The following is a 20,380-nucleotide window of genomic DNA, read 5'->3' as shown; positions in this document are numbered from 1 at the left end:
ATTCCAGTGTCATCAATTAGGATAAGGTCCCCAACTGCATTTTGATCAGGCTTGGTGAGGCTTTATTTTCATAAGGAAATTGCCCTCTTGCCTTCTAAATTGGATAATTACAATTCTAAAAGCCCACTCAGAAATGTAAATGCCCAATCGCCTATGAAAATGCTATGTTCTGACGTGCACTTAGTGCATCTGTGCCTATGTGTATAGTTGAACTAGCTTGTGCTTCTTGGTACAAGCTCAGTTTATATTTACCTTTCTTAATAACATCAAAAACTAAATGATGACAAATTAGAATCTCTTTCTTGATGTGGTAGTTAATGGCTATTAGAAAAACATATTGGCAAATTTTGACAAGAAGGGGTTTGCTATCTAAATACTGCTACACATTTGTGTAATGTGTTAAAATCACAACTAATCATTAAAGCTCATTTTTGTATGATATATTCTGGTCTCTGATATACAGATTACACTTCTCTCGATACAGAAAGCAACCATTCAACTAAGCAAGCACGGACACCAACATATACATATGTGACTTCTTTGAAGTTCTAATCTCTTTATTATTATTATTATTATTATTTACTTAAGTTATCTCTACACCTATCGTGGGTCTCAAACTCACAACCCCAAGATCAAGAATGCATGCTCTACTGACTAATCCAGCCAAGCGCCCAAGTTTTAATCTCTTCAGTTGTAGGTCAAACAGTAAGGAAAATCTAATTTAGGAAATGTGGAGGAGACTTTCATATACACTTATGCGTTCTACAGGTTTTCAATCACATCAGTCTCTTTTATGAAATTTCAGATGAGCATATTCTTTACCTCTGTAAACTGTGCTGTGACCCATAAATTTGTAAAGCTGAATATTGTGTGAATTCTAGAAATATTACCTCTCTATTAAAAATGTAGCAGACTTTCTATAATCTTTTAATACAGACTTTTCTTCTAGTACTAAGGGGAACCCAATGATCTATTAGGCTGATTTTTAAATTCACATCTTAAACCTCCTAACGCTGAGGTTTGCTTGCTGCACCAAATAGAATTCCCTCTCCTTTCCTTTCTGTGTTTCTCTTTATACTCACAATTAACTGTAGAGTTAGGAGTTTATTTTGACCTATGATGCTCTTAACGTGGGTTGTTCTATTGAACCTCTTTGTTCATCAAACGTGTAGGTGTTACATATGGAAAAGGTGAAAAGTAACCTGATTATATCAACGTTGAATAAATTATTTCCTCTCAGTCTTGCAAATGATGTTGCACTGACACTGAGTCATGTTTATAATCTTAATCCATTTCTCTCCATTTCCGGGTCTTCACCTAGACCACTCTTACTCATCCTTCATATATAACTTCCAGGATCGCTTTCATCAGAAAGGGTGCTCTCGGTTTTTAATTCTTATCCTGTCTCTTATCTGTTGACCTCCATGTTCCCCATACTTCCTGTGGCGGAGTGTATCACTGCATAACTACTTGTCCATTTGCCTATATCATTCTTAGGTTTCCCTTACAAGATGGAATATGCTATTATGACTATTATGGTTTCATCAATGTGGTACATATTCCTTGAGACGTAAGTATTCTTCCAGAAATTGCCATTGGGTATCACATAGACAGTTAATGTAAGAGCCAGGATTCACATCTAAGCTTATTTGATGCCCAAACCATGTTCTTGACCTTTGACATATCCTGTCACTGCTATTATGACGTTAGAGGATACTAAATTATTTTTTAAGGGTTTTTTTGTTTTGTTTTTAGACTTTCTAATTAGTGCCACATATCTCTGTCCTAATTTCTATTCAATCAAGTACAAATTTAGTTACAATAATGTTACTATGTATTTTGATGTTTTCTAGTAAAATCCATCTTTTCTGCTTTTCCAGGGCTCCTTCTTCAACTTCCTGATGTTCCACATCTTTATTGTCTTTTTTTAAATTTCTGCCCCATATCTTTTTGCAAATGCTGCCCATACTAATTTTCTATGTAGAACCTGTCAGGATTTGATGTCATTTCAATGAAAATCCCACTGAGCGATGAAAATCCCATTGAGTTTTATTCAAATAAAACTCAAATAAAAAGCGAATATAGTGGTACATGCAACCATCTACTTGCCTTATACTTACGTTTTTGATAACATTCCTTAATACAATGTAAATATTAATCTAATGGTAATACCAAAAGTTTATGGTTTATTGTCTGAATGCCCTGTGTTTATCTTATTTAATTATTTGTGGTATCCTTTTTGTTGCAAACTTCTCATTTTGAAATAATTATGGATTCACAGGAAGTTGCAAAGAACACACAGAGTTTTCAGATACCATTCACCCAGTTTTGCCCATATGTTACATCTTACACAGCTGTGTAGTACAGTAGCAAAACCAGGAAACTGATAATACAATAAAATGTAAGTATAAGTATAGTTGTATGACATTTTATCATATGTGTGTATTCATGAAATCACCACTTCAATACACAACATACAGAACTACTGTAGCACCATAAAGGTTCTAATTGCTACCCCTTTATGGCCACATCCAAATCCCTCACAGTCACTGCTTTGTTCATCAAACCCTGACAACCATTAGTCAGTTCTGTCTATAACTTTGTTTTGAGAATGTTATGTAAATGGATTTATAAAGTATGTGACCCTTGGAGATTGCCTTTTTTTCCCCCACTGAAGATAGTGCTCTTGAGAGCCATAGAAGTTGCTGCATATATTGACAGTTTGTTCCTTTTTATTAATAGTATCACATGATACGTAGATACTACATTTTGTTTACCCGTTTATGTGTTAAGTAACATTTTTGTTGCTTTCAATTTGGGGCTATTACAAAGAGAGTTGCTATAAAAAATATCACAGGTTTTTTTGTGGATATAAGTTTTTATTTTTCTGGGATAAATGCCCAGAAGTGCAATTGATCTGTTGTATGGTAATGTATGGTTTATTTTTTTAAAGAAACTGCCTTGCTATTTTTCATAGCAACGCTGCCACTTTAGATTTCTACCAGCAGTGTGTGAAGGATTGACTTTCTTCATATTCTCACCAGCATTTGGTGTTGTCACTGTTTTTAATTTTAGCTGTCCTAATAGATGTGTAGTGATGTCTCATTGTGGTCTTAATTAGCATTTCCCTAACGACTATTGATATTGAACACCTTCTTCCATGCTTATATGCCATTCCATGGATGGCATCCTCTTCAGGGAAAATTCTTTTGCCCACTTTCTAATTAGTTTTTTTTTTCCTGTGGTGTTTTGTGAGTTTGTTATAAATTCTCAATCCAAGTTATTTATCAGATATTTGCTTTGCAAATATTTTCTCCCAGTCTGTAACTTATCTTTCCATTCTGTTTTAATGGGTCTTCACAAACAAAAGTGTTCAATTTTCATGAAGTACAGTTTATCTTTTTTTTTTTCTTTTGTGGACATCTTTTGGTGTCATGTTTAAAAACTCTTCACCTAGGCTGAGATCCCAAGGATTTTCTCCTATGTTTTTAAGAAGTGTTATAATTTTATGTTTTTATTTAAATCTACTGTCTATTTTGAATTAAGTTCTGTGGAAGTTGTGAGGCTTAGGTTGAGATTAATTTTTCTGCCCATGAGTATCATATTGCTCCATCAGTTTATTGAAAAGGCCGTTCTTCCTCCACTGAATTGCTTTTTTCCTTTCTCAAAAACAAACAAACAAACAGTATCTGTGTATCTGTTTCTGGATTCTTTTCATCTATGTGTCTATGCTTTTGCTAATTCCACAGTCCTGATACTGTAGCTTATTATAATAAGTCTTAAAATCAGGTAGGCTGATAATTCCTACCACTTTATTCTATTTTTCAGAAATGTTATAGATATTTTACTTCCTTTGACTTTCCATATAAACTTTAGAATAATCTTGTGTATATCTACAGTCTTGCTAGGGTTTGATAGGAATTATGTTGTGTGTGTACGACAGTTTACAGAAAATTGATGTCTTTTCTGTGTTGTCTTCTAATTCATGTCATGTTATGTCTTTCCATGTATTTAGCTCTTCTTTGATTTCACTAGCACTTTATAATTTATAACCTAGCAGTACTGTATTTATTTTATTAGATGTATACCTAGGTATTACCTTTTTTTTGAGGGGTTTGAACTGGTGTTGTATTTTTAATTTTCATCTTCATGTGTTCATTGCTAGCATATAAAAATGCAATTGATTTTTTAATGTTCATATTGCACTATGTGACATTTCTGAGCTCACACCTAAATTAATGAACTTTTTAATAGATTTTTGGCTTTGTCTACATAAACAATCAAGTGATCTTCAATTAGAAATTATTTCTTCTTTTCTAATCATATGTCTTTATTTCCTTTATTCAACTGTATCCTGTTGGCTACAACTTCCAATTCTTTGTTGAATAGCAGTAATAAGACTGGATAACCTTGTTTTATTCCTAAACATGGAGAAAAAGCATTAAGTGTTTTACTACTAGCTATAGTTTATTTGTAGTTTTTTTAATCAAGTTCAAGAAGTCTTTCTATTCCTAGTTTTCTAAGAATTGTTATCATGAATGGATGTTGAGATTTGCCAAATACTTTTTCTGCATCCATTGATAAGATCATGTAATTTTTCTTTCTTAACCTCTTACTACAGCAGGTTATATTTCTTAGATTTGGAATATTGTTTTAGCCTTGCATCCCTAGAATAAATCCAGTTAGTTATGGTTTACTAGTTTATGTTTTTCTGAATTGTATTTGCTAATGTTTTGTTAAGATTATTTTTTAATGTCTATGGGGTGACTGGGTAGCTCAGTCAGTGAAGAGACTGACTCTTGGTTTTGGCTTAGGTCATGATCTCAGGGTTCATTGGTTAAGCCCTACAACAGGCTCTACACTCACAGTATGGAGCCTGCTTAGGATTATCTTTCTCTCTGTATTCTGCCCCTCCCCTGCTCATATGGTCTCTCTAAATAAATAAATAAATAAATGAATGAATAAATAAACTTTAAAAAAAATTTTAAATGAAATTTCTTGTCTCTATATATAAGGAATATTGATCTGTTTCTTCACTCACTCACTCCTGTATTCCTTCTTTCCTTCTTTCTTTCCTTCCTTCTTCCCTTCCTTCCTTCCTTTTCTCTCTTTCTTTTTACCATCTTACCATCTGGATTTTATATGAGGGTAATATTAACTGCATCAAATGGGTTGAAAAAGTCTTCCCTCTTCTATTTTTTACATGAGCTTGTTTAAAATTAGTTCTTGTTATTTTTGTTAGTTCTTTTTAAAACACGTAGTATGCTTTTCCAATGAAACTATTTGAGCTTGAGATTTCTTTTTCAGAAGAATTTAATTTCTTTTTTAAATTTTTTTAAATGTTTATTTTTTGAGAGAGAGAGAGAGAGAGAGAGAGAGAGCGCACAAGAGGGGGGAGAGGCAGAGAGAGGGAGAATCTGTAGCAGGCTCCAGGCTCTGAGCTATCAGCACAGAGCCTGATGTGGGGGCTCAAACCCACAAACTGTGAGATCATGACCTGAACCAAAGTTGGACGCTTAACCAACTGAGCCACTCAGGTGCCCCTTTAATTTCTTAATATAAGCAGCTCCATAACTATCATCTATTTCATATTGGCTGGATAGTGCTAATTTGTGCTTTCAATAATTGGTCCATTTTATCTATGTTGTCAGATTAATTTGTGTAGAGTTATTTTTTATTTGTTCCCTAATTATCCCTTTTGATGCCAGTAACGACTCTAGAGATATCTCTTATTTCATTCATGACATTGGTATCTTCTCTTCTTTTTTCTAATCTGTTACACCAGAGACTCATCATTTTTACTGATCTTTTCCAAGAACCAAATTTCGTTATATTGATTTTCTTCATTGTTTCTCGGTTTTCTCACATAATTAATTTCTGCTAGTTTTGTTTGTTTATTATTTTCTTCCTTCTGCATACTTTGAGCTTATTTTTATTCCTCTTTTTCTGGTTTCTTGATATGAAAGCTTAGATTATTGATTTGAGATTTTTAATTTTTGCTAATATAGGCCTTTAGTGATATGCATGTCCCTTCACCACTACTTTAGCTGCATCCCACATATATTGATAGGTTAATTTTATTTTCATTCTGTTGAATGTATCCTTTTCCATTTCCTTTAATATTTTCTTTTTGACTTCTAGATCACTTAGAAATATAGTGTTTAGTTTCCAAGTATTTGTAGGTTGTCCTATTATTGCTCTATTACTGACTTTCTACTCTGATGCTATTGTGGTGAGAGAATACACTGCATGTGACTTAAATTCTTTTTAATATTTTGAGTTTGTTTCATGATTAAGATATGGCCTATTTTGATAAATGTTCTGTGGACATAATATGTAATCTATGCTTATTATATGGTATAGCCTATAAATGTCTATCAGATCCTGTTGGTTAAAGACAATGTTCAGTTCTTTTATATTTGGCTAATTTATGTCTAGTTGTCTATCCACTTGAGAGATGGGGGTGGGAAACTTAACTATAATTGTGTGTTGATCTATTTCTTCTTCAGTCTAGCAGTTTCACTTCACATATTTTGCAGCTCTGTTGTTTAATGCATGCACATTTAGTATTGTGGATTGGCCCTTTTATCACTCTGCAGTGACCCACTCCGTTCCTTGTAATTTTCTTTGCTGGGAAGTCTACTTAGTCTGATATATCAATACGGCCACTCCTGTTTTCCTTTGGTTATTTGCACATTCTTTCTAAATACTTTAACTTTCAAACTCTATTTATCATTATACAGATATTCCCCACTTTTTTGAAAGTTTGCATTATGCTACTTCACATTTATGAAAGATCTACATTAGTACCTCTTTCCATTAATCTAAAATAATCCAGAAAGGATTTTTACTTTTATGAAAAAAGGCAAAAAGAGCACTTAGTGTTTCTTTTGCAGTAAGTCATTAGAGAGGCAGCACCAACCAGTCGCGGCCAGAGTGGCACCACCTAGCTCCTTCCCCAGGAACTATGCTCAGCATCTCAGAATCAAGCCTCCCTAGCTTTGAATTGTATCTGTGAGCATCTGTGCTTTATCTGGATTTGTTTTGTGCATCCATCAGCAAGATGTGTCCTAAGGTATCAGAAAAGCCTAAGAGAGGTTATTTTGACGTCTGGGAATGCTGGAAATTTTTTTCCGTATAAATTAATGATAACTGCTTCTTTACTTGATACCATTTCATACCATATGAAAGGTTTCCTAAGAACGCTCTGCTTACAGATAGTTGAGGGAAACCTGTATTTTAAGTGAGGTTCTTATAGATAGCATACAGTTGTATCATATTTTTAAATCTACTTTCAATCTTTATCTTTTAATTATTCTAATTAGACTATTTACATATAATGTAATGTAATTATTGATATATTTAGGCTTATGACTGTCATTTTATTTTTTGTTCTTTGTTTTGTTTTTCATTTCTGTGTTTTCTTTTTCTTCTCTTGCTGTAGGTTACTTAAACATTGTTTAGAATTCCATTTTAACTTATCTGTGATGTCTGTACGTGTATCCCTTTGTATAGAATTTTTAATTATTTGCTTTAGGTTTCATATTGTATCCACATAACTTATAACAGTCTACCGGTGTCATCTTTTGACCAGTTTGAGGAGTGTACAAAAACTTTTCTCTCCTTACATTATTCTACCTTAACTCAATTTATAACATAATTATCTTAAATAATTCCTGTTGAGAGCTAAAATAGACCATTTTATAATTTTTGCTTTAATCGTCAGATATAATTTAGAAAACTTAATAGGAAAAGAGAAGTCTGTTGTATTTACCTATAATTTTACTTTCTGTTTTTTTTTCTTTCTTTTTGTTGTTTCAGAATTTGTTCTTTTGTCATTTCTTTTCTGCTTAGATTACTTCTTTAAGCATTCTTTCAGGGCAAATCATCTGGCAACAATTCTTACTTGTTTTTTGTTTCTCTTTTGTTTATTTTGCTTTATTTTCAGTCATCTGAGACTGTCTTGATTTCCTTTTTATTTCTGAAGGATATTACTCTTGGATGTATATTCTGGAATGAAGTTCCCTTATTTCAGCCCTTTAAAATCATGCTATCTCCTTTTGGCCTCCACAAATTGTTATCAGGAATTCACTTGCATTGGAAAACTTTGCCCATATAGGTAATGTGTTGTTTCTCTCTGTCTGCTTTCAAAATTTTTCTTTTCTTTTCATTTTCAGAAGTTTACTACATGTCTGGGCATGAATTTCTTTGGGACTACCATGTTTGGGATTGGCTCCGTTTCTTAAATTCCTAAATGTATGTCTTTTGCTAATTTGGGGAAGTTTTCAACTTTTATTTCTTTGAATATGTTTTCCAACTCTTCTTTTTTCTCCTTTTCCTGGAACTCTGATAACATTCATGTTAGATCTCTTGTAATCAATCGTCTCACAGATCTCCGGGTCCCTCCTTTTGCGTTATTCTTCCAGATTATATTCTTTCTGTTCAAAATGTGTAATTTTTGTTGTTCTTCCTTCAGGATTCTTCTTTACATTTTCCATTTCTTTGCTTAGGATTTCTTTTAAAAAATATACCAAATGTGTTCATAATCATGGAAGTAGTTTTATGACCACTGATTTAAAATCCTTGTTAGATATTCTAACAGTTGTATCACCTAAGTGTTGGCATCTGTTGATTGCCTTTTCTTATTCAAATTGAGATCTTCCTGGCTCTTTGTTAATTCAAGAGATATTTTAATTAAGTCCTAGATATTTTGGGAACTATGTATGAGACTTTTGACCTCATTAAAATCTTGTTTTAGCTAGCCTTCTTTGCTACTAATGTGGCAGGGGAAGGTAAAGTGCTGCTCATTTCTGCCAGGTTACAGTGAAAGTCCAGATTCCCCACTTCTCTGGCTCTAGAGGAGGTAACTTCTTTTTACTACTGAGTAGTGATAAAGTGACTATCTAGTAGGCCCACTCTGATACCATCCCAGTCAAGAATAAGGAGGGGTAACCTGTTACCCTCAGTCAAGGATAGAAGTGCAGGATTCCCACACTGATGCCAAAGTAGAAAAAGACACACCAGTTATCACTCATTCTGCAAGGATAAGAGTCCTAGCTCACCACTCAGACTTCTTTGAGCCATCCTAATTGACAGAAGGGTTGGGTAAAAAAACATGTTTTTTGATGTTTATTTTATTTTTGGGAAAGAGAGAGTCAAAGCTCCAGTGGGGGAGGGGCAGAGAGAGAGGAAGACATAGAATCTGAAGCAGGCTCCAGGTTCTGAGCTGTCAGCACAAAGCCTGATGTAGAGCTTGAACTCATGAACTGCGAGATCATGACCTGAGCCGAAGCCAAATGCTTAATCAACTGTGCCACCCACTCATTTTTTTAATGAGAAGTAAGCTTTTATTTTCTTGTTTCACAAATAAGTTTGGCTAAATTGGTTGCTTTATGATGATTAGTGAAAGAGACCAAATTCCATATCCTTTTCTGATTTCTTCAACCTTGGCTGGGCTGTGGCAGCAGCAGGTGCAGCAGTGGTGTTAGTGGCCATGGGGTGGCAGCCACAAATACAGATGAATCAGCCAAGAAGGCCTTGACCTTTTCAGCAATTGGGAAGGTGTAATCAATCTCCACAGACAAAGCCAGGATCCACTTGTATCCATTGATGGTAGAATGGGGCACTGATGCAACAGTCAGATACCTTATCTGGAGACATATACTGGCAACACTGTGAACACCTTCCAGGAAGCAAGAATGCAGAGTTTCTTCTGTGATGTCAAGCATTTCAGGGTTGTACTGCCTGTCATTGTCAAACATGTGCTGGATGACTATCTAAAAAGAGAAGGAGGAGATGTTCAGCATGTTGAGCAGTATGGCTTCGCTGGCTCCCACTTTGTCTCCGTCTTAAATAGCTGCACATCATCAGGATTTCAGTGGTGCCCCTGGATATTTTAGTGGTGATGCCTAAAGCCTGGAAGAAGGAGGTCTTCTTGGGCCCCAGAACAGTGTTCTGGACTGGCACAGTGACTTCACATAAGATTATGGCACTAGCACAGCCATAGCTGGTACCTTATAAGCCAGCATCATGTCCCTGATCTCAGTGAGGTCTTCCTTGGAGAACACAAAAGCCACATTCCCCCAAAGATGAGGCGATAGTTTTTCCAGAGCAGGGTTGTTCTCCAGATGCCTTCAGATAGCCTGTGTATCAGTATGCTTGCCCATCAGCACCACAGCCTTCCTACAGAGGGACATGGGGATCTGCTGCATCTGCTTGGAACCCACATTTCCTGCTCCCACAGTGAAGCATTTTGGATATTCATCCAAAAGTTGGATGATTGTAAGGAAGTAGTTGGACTTCCAGGTCACCCCATCTTCCCTGGGCCCCATTGCAGCTTATCAGGAATTGCCTCACAAGGTTTAAAGATGATGTCACTCATAAGGAGGCCTGGAGAGAGGAAGGGCCAATTTTTACAACCAGTGGAGAGTGGAAGTCTAGGTTACACCCTAGGCATTTGCTGGTGTGAATGGAGGTGGAGACAAAAGTTTTTCTGTGATGTTTGGATAGAGTAAAGTAGCTGTTTGCTAAACTTTTCTAAAGTTTTTTTTTTTTTTTTTTTTTTTTTTTTTTTATCTTGTTAGACTGCCTCTTGTCCTTTAACTAAACAGGAGGAGGCTTTTGTTAGGGCTTTTATTGTCTGGGCCCATTGGTGTTTACAAGTTACTGGCTTTTATAACACCAAATCTGCAATTTATAAAGAAAAAAGAAAACCCACAGGCTTGGTATTGTGTTATTTCCTGGATGCCAAAGTCCCTTGCCAGTCTGCCCTTTTCTCTACAGTGTTTTGCCACTGTAATTAGCCGAAAGAGTAGAGGATTACTTCTTCATTTTTTAGGAAAGAGAACTCTTTGCTTATTTGTTTTAATTTTGCTACCAGTGTTTTAAGTGATTAATTTCTAAGTTGTCTAGATTACATCTCTAAGACTTTGGGTTGGCTCAGTCAGTTAAGCGTCTGGTTCGCTAAACTCTTGGTTTCAGCTCAGGTCATGATACCACGGTTTTGTGAGTCCGAGCCCCACATCGTTCTCTGCACTGGCAGCACGGATTCTGTCTTTCCTTCTCTCTCTGCCCCTCCCCTACTCATGCTGTCTCTGTTTCTTTCAGAATAAATAAATAAGCAAAAATATTTATAAATTCTCATATTTCTGACAATGTACTTTTGGTGCCACAACTTACATATTACATAAGGATAAATATGTGTGTGTGTGTGTGTGTGTGTGTGTGTGTGTGTGTCTGTGTTTCTCTCTCTAAAAATACTCAGAAATTTTGTTTGTTTTCTTTACCCTTGACATTTACGACTTCTACGGGGATAATCACAAAGTTGAGGTGCTCTCTTTATTTATGTTACATGATAGATTTTAAGCCATCTTGATCTCCAGTTTCAAGTGTTTCTTCACCCCAGAAAAATTCATTTTATTACTTCTTGATCATTGATTTTCATCTTGTTCTTGACTGCACTCTAGACTGCAAATTGTATTTTAGCGTAATTTCCATGTTCCTTCCTCACTCTCATTATTTATGTTCTCTTTTTCTTTTGCTTAAGTATTTTGTGAAAGATTTCTTAAAATTGACATCTAATTTACTCATGGGGGTTTCTACAATATCCAATATTGTGTACATTCCTCCATTACAGTTTTTACATCAGCTATCATGTTTTTCATCCAAGGTAAAGCATTTGTTTCTGTGAACAGCTGGCATAAGAATTCCTCTTAGAGAGAAAACTCTATTGAAAAAGATTTTGCCTGTGTGTGAGAAGCTAAGGGAATGCTCAGGAAACAAAGATGATTGCTGAGTTGTAATTTGCTAGAGGAGAGGTGGAGCGAATCAAGGAGATTCTGGATAGATCTGAGGCACTCACGATGACCTTTTTGGTGGGGCTCCAGCATACTTTCAGCATATGGAAGTTTGGTTAATCATTTTGATTAATTTTTTTGTTTGTTTGAAAATGAAAGCACTAAGTATCGTGTTTTATGTCAGGGCCAATGTGTTTAGACCAGTAAATAAGTAAATAATGTAACGGAGAAAACAAGGAGAACATTGTCTCCTTAGCATTGGAATAGATACTTTCGAAACCCTTGGACTCCCAAGAACTATGGAATTGGTGGGGAGGAGAGTACAATCAGGCACAGAAGAAATTCCAGGCAGTCTTTCAAAGACTTAAAATCCAGAGATGGAACAATACAAAGGAAGACCAAATGCAAATAGGGAGAAGATGATCATGTGCAAGTCAAAGAGAAAGGCCCGAAGAGAGACAACTTTGCCAACACCTGATCTTGACTTCTAGTTATCCAGAATTGTGAGAAAACAAATTTCTGTTTAAGCCACTTCTTAGCCCCCACATCCCCTCCAAAATAAGGTAATGAGGGTGTTCCCATCTAAGATGCGGTAATGATTTTTTGTTTTTCTCTTGTTCTCAATTATTTCTCCTCCTTAGAGTTGCCCATTTACTTTCAGCTTCAGTGACATTTTTGTTCCTTGTTAACTCACTGTGCTTATGCTTCATTGAATTTGCAGAAGGGTTGGGGCACCTGGGTGGCTCAGTCAGTTAAGCATCCGACTTCAGCTCAGGTCATGATCTCGCAGTTTGTGAGTTTGAGCCCTGCGTCAGGCTCTGTGCTGACAGCTCAGGGCCTGGAGCCTGCTTCAAATTCTGTGTCTTCCTCTCCCTCTGCCCCTCCCCTGCTCACGCTCTTACTCTCTCTGTCTTTCAATAATAAATAAATGTTAATAATAATACTAATAAAGAAATTGCAGAAGGGTCATTTCAGAGAGTGGGTTTGTTTTGGTTTGAATCAGGTACACCCAAAGGGAGTAGGAGGCAGAATGTTTATATTCACTCTAATATTCTTTTCCAGTTCAGAAGCCCTCAAATCTGAAGACTTAAGGAGATAGCTAGATAACCATGGAGTCATAGCAGCAAGCATGGAACGCTTGGTTGATTACAGCATTGCTCCTGTTCTCTCAGAGGCTCATTTAACCTTACTTATTAGAAAAACAAACAAGAAACCAAACCTTTTGCCTAGGAAGTCCAGCTGCCCTAAGTATAAGCAAGGAGCAGTAGATGCCAGCACAGGTTCCCCACTCTCTGTCATCTCAGGCATCTGTGACCTTTCCCAAGGTCATAGTTAAATCAAGATTTATACCTCCCATCAGTCCCATCAACCTCTCATCTCTGATGCTGGACTTGTTTTAAATTAATTTAATTATGCCTCCAAACCCCCATTCTACAAGGCTGGTGGAAAATTTAATCTCAGAAATTCTCATACTCTGACAACTACCAGGCACCCAAATATGACCTAAGAGAGACAAACTCTTCCCAGGTTTTTAGTGCTATGATGTTGAGCAATTTGCCAACAAGATACCATGTACCCATACAGCCATTAGCAGTGAAAGAGTACAGTGGATGAGTGCAGACAATGGAGCCAAATAGTTCTGAGTAAAATATTATCTCTCCTATTAGTTGTGTGGTATTGTATATTATCTAACTTCTCCATGTCTCTGTTTTTCATCTGTAAAATGTAAATTCTAAGATGTGACCTCAGAAGATTTTTATGAGGATTAAATACATAAATAGGGGTGAAGTTCTCCAAACAGTCCCTCACACACAGCAAGCTCTAGACCTGTGTTGGATATTGTGTTCCCCTGAGTCCTTGCCTTCTATTTGGAGTGCTATGGTTTCCCAAAGGACACAGATTACTCAGCCCCCTTCTCAATCTCAGTCCTGCCCATGTATGTTTAGTTGCTTCTTCATTCTCCCTTTCCCATCATTTCCCTCAAAATCCTAGGAATCCTCTTTGCTAAGCTTAAAATTGCACAAAAAGAGAAGAAGCATTTTTAGCTTTTTTTCTGCTCATCCAAATCTCTGGCAAAAAACAAAAAACAAAAATTACAGCTACTTTCTGGAAACATAGGGAGAAAGGTAACCCCATAGTCAACATATAATATTATCCTGCCAGGTATGAGCTAAGCCTTTGATCATTTATTGGAATGTTGGAGAGAACTAGAATTTAAATCTATGTGCTTAAGCCTTTTTCATTGTGAGAAAATTTCAGGTTTTTTAAAATCTAATTTCTGCTAGCTAGAATCCTATAGAATTTATAATTTCTTCAAAATTATGGATAAATTGGGGCGCCTGGGTGGCGCAGTCGGTTAAGCGTCCGACTTCAGCCAGGTCACGATCTCGCGGTCCGGGAGTTCGAGCCCCGCATCGGGCTCTGGGCTGATGGCTCAGAGCCTGGAGCCTGTTTCCGATTCTGTGTCTCCCTCTCTCTCTCTGCCCCTCCCCCGTTCATGCTCTGTCTCTCTCTGTCCCAAAAATAAATAAACGTTGAAAAAAAAAATTAAAAAAAAAAAAACAAAATTATGGATAAATTGTTTTTACTATGTGTACAATGAGATAATAGTAATAAAATTATAGTAATACAGAATAGAAAGGGGGCATATTCCTTTGTCTGCTACCTTATGGAAATAGACAAAGCATATAATCTACTTATAGAAAACTAAAAACAAAGCATACAAAACATACATCAAGCTTTTTACTTTGGATTTACTCATTCACTATTAAATGTGTCTATAATTTCGTATTACTTGTCATTTTCTCTTAATAGCACTTATATTACTATAGTTATATAAAGTTTGACATTCTGGCTTACTTCATGGATTTCAGGCTGAAATGTTACTTAGAATTGATTTTCTAGGAAATATGGTTTGGTGACATAGAAATTGATCATTTTTATTCCAGTAGATAAGACTCTATAATAATTATCTTTATTAGGTATCAATATTTTCTTTTTTTTTTTTTTTTAATTTTTTTTTTCAACGTTTATTTATTTTTGGGACAGAGAGAGACAGAGCATGAACGGGGGAGGGGCAGAGAGAGAGGGAGACAGAATCAGAAACAGGCTCCAGGCTCTGAGCCATCAGCCCAGAGCCCGACGCGGGGCTCGAACTCACGGACCGCGAGATCGTGACCTGGCTGAAGTCGGACGCTTAACCGACTGCGCCACCCAGGCGCCCCAGGTATCAATATTTTCTATCTATGCTTTACAAGTATATAAATCTGATTTTCTATCCATATTCTCTCTTGTAGTTAATCCATATAAATACATATATATACATATGCACGCTTTTTTTTGTTCATGATTTTATTTTGCAAATGATTACATACATGTATATTTTATATATTCATAAAAATAATTCGGAATGAATAAGTCATGGGAATAAAGGGCATACCATAGGGAATATGGACAATGACATTATAATAGCATTGTATGGTGACAAATGGTAGATACACTTATGGTGAGCAGATCATAATTATACTGAAGTTGATTCACTGTGTTGTAGACCTATTACCACTATAACATTGTGTGTCAACTATACTCAAATAAAAACATTTTTTAACATATATATATATATACATACACATACACAATTTTAAGGAATATAAATAATAAACAAATACATAAATAAAGAAATAAAATATATACAAAGAAAGATATGTATATATACATTTATTAATTTGTATATTTACATAATATATTTATAGAATATTTCAGCAATTTTCAAAAAATATATTTGCATATCTAATGATAATTGTTTCTGATGCCCTAGAATAGCCAAATTTCAAAAGAAAATAGTCTCCAAAGTTAAAATAATTTACCAATAACATATTGATATAGTTAATACAATTAATATTATATATCATAATGTATTAATTTATACTAATATGTTAATTCATATTAATATAATGCACATTGTGTCTGCATACAAATTCAATTATTGATATAAATTACAAAGTATGTTAATTTGTAATAATATAAAAAATATCATATTAAAATGACCACCTGCCTTTAAGTGCTAAATTTAAAAGCACAATTTCAAAATATTAATTAATTTCAATTTTTGTGGGCAGCATTCTTAATTGCAGATGTAAACCTAATAGTTTTTCTTTAAAATTGCCCATGAACATATTTTTGGAAGAATGCCTCATTCTGACATTTTTGTGTTGCTCAAAATTTTCTCTCTAACCTCTTCACCATCACAAAATGTTGGCAGGGTAACAAGAGCCTGGGAGATGATATGAGCACGTAAGTTATGAAAAATCAGAACCCACTTAGATTTATAGGTGGTCCATAACTTTCAGGAACAGTATCTTCAAAACACCCATGAATTCTGCAAGGTAATTCTATTCTGAGTGTTATATATGAAGAATAAATAGACCTATTATTCTTAAAATACCTGTTCTAAAGATACCATTGCTAGCACCTAGAAAACAGAAGGGTTTTTCAGGTCTCTAAACAAAAAGAAAAAGGAAGTGCTTTAACAAGTCATATAGTGGTGTGATTTTGTGATCTTTCAACTCACCTACATCAAGTTTTAGTGAATAAAAGTTGTAGCTACTCAATTGTGTACATTGCATGTTTCCCACTCCTTGCTAAGTTATATTTTATTTTAATTTCATATACCATTAATAATTAATTTAAAACTATTAATTTGAAATGAATTATCAAGTAATTATATTATTAAAAACAATGCATGACGTGCTTCTGCACTTCTGTTAATCAAAATGTTATGTGCACACCAATTAATGTCATTTTTAAAAATCTCCTATTAGAAGGATAAGTTTGTTTGGAAAATGAAGTAAAAATTGCATTGATTAACATGGTGAAAATGTAATTTTAAAAATAATTTTGGCTTAGTACTATTTCATCGTGTATATACACACACACACACTGATACACACACACATATATGGTGTGTGTGTACACACCATATCTTTTTAAGATCTCCACATCTTTTTTATCCATTCATCAGTCAATGGACATTTGGGCTCTTTCCATAACTGGCTATTGTTGATAGTGCTGCTATAAACTTCGGGGTGCATGTATCCCCTTGAACAAGTATTTTTGTATTGTTTAGGCAAATACCTAGTAGTGCAATTGATGAATTATACGGTAGTTCTGTTTTTAACTTTTTGAGTAAACTCCATACGCTTTTTCAGAGTGACTGCCCAAATTTACATTCCTACCAACAGTGTAAGAGGGTTCCCCTTTCTTCACTTCCTTGCCAACAAACCTGTTGTTTCCTGTGTTGTTAATCTGACATGTGTAGGATAATATCTCATTGTAGTTTTGATTTGTATTGCCCTGACAATAAGTGATGTTGAGCATATTTTCCTATGTCTGTTTGCCATCTCTGTGTCTTCTTTGGAAAAATGTCTATTTATGTCTTCTGCCCATTTTTAACTGTATTGTTAGGTTTTTTTGAATATTATTCAGCTCTCAAAAAGAATGAAATCTTGCCATTTACAAGGATGTAGATTGAGCTAGAGAGTATTATGCTAAGCATAATAACTCAGAAAAAGACAAATACCATATGATTTCACTCATACAAGGAATTTAAAAAACAAAATATATGACTATAGGGGAAGGGGGGAAAAAGAGAGAGGGAAGCCAACCACAAGAGACTTTACTATAGAGAACAAACTGAAGTTTATGGTAGGAAGTTGTTGGGAGATAGTCTACATGGATGATGGGTATTAAGGAGGGCACATGTTTTGATGAGCACTGAGTATTACATGTAAGTTATGAACCAGTAAATTCTACACCTGAATCCAGTTTTAGCGTATATGTTAACTAATTAGAATTTATATTAAAACTTGAAGAAAAGGGGCATCTGGGTGGCTCAGTTAGTTAAGCATTGACTCTTGGTTTTGGTGCAGGTCATGATCTAATGGTTTCATGAATTCAAGCCCACATCGGGCTCTATGCTGTCAGCACAGACCTTGCTTGAGATTCTCTCTCTCTCCCTGTCTCTCTGCCCCTCCCCCATTCACATTGTCTCTGTCTCTCTCAAAATAAATAAATAAACTTAAAATTTTTTAAATGAAAAAATTATTTGGTATATGTTTTATTCTTACGTTTTAACTATAATATTGGCTTCTTATTTATTTCTTTATCAATCTAAACTCAAATAATATTAATGTCAACTTCATACAATATACATAAGCGTATATAACACTATACTTATATTTCCTTCCTCTTCTCTTTTATATTATTGTTGTCATATATTTTATTTTTACATAGGCAATAAACCTACAATGCAGTGCTATTAATTTTGCTTGGACAGTCAAATATATTTAGAACAATTTAAAATAAGAACAAATATATCTTCTCTTTCTTTTTTGAGACCATTTCTGGAACTCTGTATTTCAGATTTCTCTCTGATATTATGTTCCTTCTGTCTAAGTACAGATATGCCGGTAATGAATTTTCTTAGCACTGGTTTGTCTAAAAAATACTTAATGTAAAAATTTATTTTTTCTGGGTATAATATCCTAGTTTGACTTTTTGCTTGCTTGTGGAATTACTTTAATGATGTCAGTTTTTGTCTTCTGGTTTGCATACTTTCTGACTCTAATTCTTGCCTTTGATTTTTAATCAGTATATGATCTATCTTTCTTTCTTACTTCCTTCTTTCCTTCCTTTCTTTCTTTTTTAAATGACTGCCTACAAGATTAACTGTTTATCTTTGATTTTAAGTGGTTTGAATATAATGTGTCTAGCAGTATTTTATTTTTTGTATTTATTCTGCTTGGATCCCTCTGCATACTATTTACCCTCTTCCAGCAGTAGATTGCTATTGCTTGGTACTTGGTACTTGCTATGGCCTTGGGGGGAGGAGAGATCTCTATTTTCATGATCAAGATTCAGTGTCAGGCAGATACTCTCTGCCTATGGCTTTGAAGTGGTGCTTTTTGGCTACGTGTCCCCCCAGTAGCAGATAAACTCTGTCTTGTTTCTTTGGTATTTTTTTAAGTTTATTTTGAGAGAGAGATAGAAAGTGAGCAGAGGAGGAGCAGAGAGAGAGGGAGATAGAATCTCAAGCAGGCTCTGTGATGTCAGTGCCAAGCCTGATGCAGGGTTTGAACTCACAAACCATGAGATTATGACCTTAGCCAAAATCAAGAATTGGACACTTAACTGAGTCACCCAGGTGCCCCTCTTTGGTACTTTTGAGGGAGGAGAATATCCTGCTTTCCTCCAAAGTTAGGAGACTGCTGATGGTTTTGGTACAATTTCTGGACCCAAAAATGTCCCAGCCCCAGTAGTAGGGTTATTTTTTCTTTTGGTCTGCACTGGGTCACAATGGTACTTACCTGTGGTCTGGGGCAGCGGGATCTCCCCTCTTGCCCGGGCAGCTTAGAGCTTTTGTAGAGTAGAGGAGAAGGGTCTCAGTCAAGTCTGTGCCTTTCCTGTCATAGCAGTGGTCTCCTCCTCCATTTTTACCTCACTAAATATGGCTGTCTCCAGTCTCCTATTATGTTCTCAATCTCATTCATGAATGCTGTGAGGAGGTGCATAGAGAAGACCTCCAGAGTGGGTATGAACTCCTCTGTGTCTACTATCCCCAGTTACTCTATACTCTCGTTGTGGCTCATGGTCAGCCTTCAAAAGTATATTAAAATTGGGAGCTGAATTTTTCTTACCTGCTAATACAGCATTCTGTGCCTTTTCCTCTTCAATAAGTTAGCCAGTGTTTACAAAGCATTTCCATTGGGTTGTGGTGAGGAGATTCTTGGATTTCTGTATTTCTTGGGTTGTGGCCTTGTGACTTCAGCAATCTAGGTTTACGAAAGTTTTATTTTTTGTAGTCTGATTTTTTGTTGTTGTTGTTGCTGTTATATTGGGAGTTAGGTTTTTAAGAAATTTATGTATCTTTGGTAGAAGCAGAACTCCTGAATTAGCACTAAACAACAAGAACAAAAGCTTCCCAGGTATATAAAATATACAACTACAGTTGAGAACCTCAGAAACTGAAAACCATGCATGGCCTCTAATGCTGTGGTTTTTGATCCTGAGTACTGATAAGAATCACTAGAGGACACTTTTATAAATTTTTTTTTCAACGTTTATTTATTTTTGGGACAGAGAGAGACAGAGCATGAACGGGGGAGGGGCAAAGAGAGAGGGAGACACAGAATCGGAAACAGGCTCCAGGCTCTGAGCCATCAGCCCAGAGCCCGACGCGGGGCTCGAACTCACGGACCGCGAGATCGTGACCTGGCTGAAGTCGGACGCTTAACCGACTGCGCCACCCAGGCGCCCCTAGAGGACACTTTTAAACGATACTGATGCCCCAAGTCCTAGCCTCCAGAGATTCTTGATTAATTGGTCTCATCAAACCTTCAGCCATGGGTATTTATTAAAATCTACCTAGTAGATTCTGATTTACAGGTAAGGTTATGATTGCTGTTCTAATCAGTCTAATGGTACTTTAAGTGTGTAAAGTGACAAATTTCAGCACATGAACCATGATTTTCTTAAATCTATTATAACCACAAATTTAGATCACATCTTTTGTACATTTGTAGAAACAT

At 35.6% G+C, this 20,380-nt stretch overlaps 1 protein-coding gene and 1 pseudogene across 1 annotated transcript in view; one reads left to right on the top strand and one right to left on the bottom strand.

Annotated features, from left to right (window-relative positions):
• The window catches only part of LRRTM4 (leucine rich repeat transmembrane neuronal 4), a 716,749-nt gene that overhangs the window by 257,877 nt on the left and 438,492 nt on the right, over nt 1–20,380 (top strand). The gene's annotated exons all lie outside the window — the stretch shown is intronic.
• On the bottom strand, nt 9,400–10,331 carry LOC116737998 (annotated as a pseudogene).

The sequence above is a fragment of the Lynx canadensis genome, chromosome A3 (assembly GCF_007474595.2).
Source record: "Lynx canadensis isolate LIC74 chromosome A3, mLynCan4.pri.v2, whole genome shotgun sequence".
Lineage (NCBI taxonomy): Eukaryota > Metazoa > Chordata > Mammalia > Carnivora > Felidae > Lynx > Lynx canadensis.
The sequence above is the reverse complement of the archived record's forward strand: the minus strand, read 5'-3'. Positions and strand labels throughout refer to the sequence as shown.